Source organism: Dasypus novemcinctus, chromosome 31 (genome assembly GCF_030445035.2).
Source record: "Dasypus novemcinctus isolate mDasNov1 chromosome 31, mDasNov1.1.hap2, whole genome shotgun sequence".
NCBI classification, from domain to species: Eukaryota; Metazoa; Chordata; class Mammalia; order Cingulata; family Dasypodidae; genus Dasypus; species Dasypus novemcinctus.
This window is the reverse complement of record NC_080703.1, coordinates 40,160,970-40,162,159: the sequence shown is the minus strand read 5'-3', so window position 1 is coordinate 40,162,159 and position 1,190 is coordinate 40,160,970.

Below are 1,190 nucleotides of genomic sequence, written 5' to 3'. Positions count from 1 at the left end.
TCAAGTTTCAAGAGTTGGTAGCATTTTGAGATTTGATGAATAAGCCTCTGTTTACAAAACTCGCATCGTCATGATTTTCTGAAGTTCAGTGATGTGGTAGGCTGCTTCCAAAATGATTCCTAACTCCTGATATTCATGTCCTTGTGTAATTCCTTCCTTTGTGCCTGGGCTGGGCATAGTGATTTGCTTTTAACAATAGACTATGGCAAACGTGAGGGAATGTCAGTTTCAAAAGAAAGTTATAAGAGACTGTGACTTGCCTCTTACTTGTACTTTCTCACTGACTCTTCTCGTGTACTTGCTCTGAAGAAACAAACAACCACGTTGTGAGCTGCCCCCTGGAGGGCCACATGTGGCAAGGGGCTGAGGTGGCCAACAGCCACATAAGTGATCTTGGAAGTAGCTTCTTCTCCAGTCAAACCTTCAGATGAGACAAAAGACCTGTTTGACAGCCTGTGAGACTCTGAAGCAGAGAGCTGAGCTAACCCATGCCAAGATCCCTGACCTAGAGAAACTGTGAGACGATAAATGTATGTTGTTTTAAGCCATTAAGTTCTGATGTAATTTGTTCTGAGGCAATAGGATAATACCATTATTTAGTTACATTGTCTTCTCTCCAGGCATAAGAGAACCTCTTTGTCTGAGAGCCTTCTCTGAACTAATCCCATTCCTTTATGTTTTTCTAGAGATGCTGTAACCAGAAAGTTATGACATAACCCAGGTGTAGCTGCATCACCTCTTTGGTTAGAGAACTCTAGAGCACGTGTTGGTTCTTAGAACCCTCAAGGGAATGGACTCCTCTGTCAAAAATGGAACTTCTTGGCTGCACACTGAAGCTGATGAGTTTAGACACTTTAAACAACTCTCAAACTTCTTCCCCAGCTCAGAGGCCACTTTCCCATTTTTCTAGGTGAGGTTCTGCCATATGACCCCAATCGTTTGTCACATTATGCCTCCATTTTTGTTTCTTCTAACTTGGCATTTCTACAGCGCTGTCTCCTCGGATCTATTATGTGTCTTTGAAAAACAGCTAAGCATGATCCTAGCAGATTTTGATGAGGGATGGATCACTTGGCTATTTCTGTGTAATAAACCACCTTGAAATGTAGCGACTTAGAACAAGAAGTATTCGCCTAGCTCACGGTTCTGTGGGTTAGCAGTGGAGGCTGGGCTCAGCTGGGGAGTGCTCA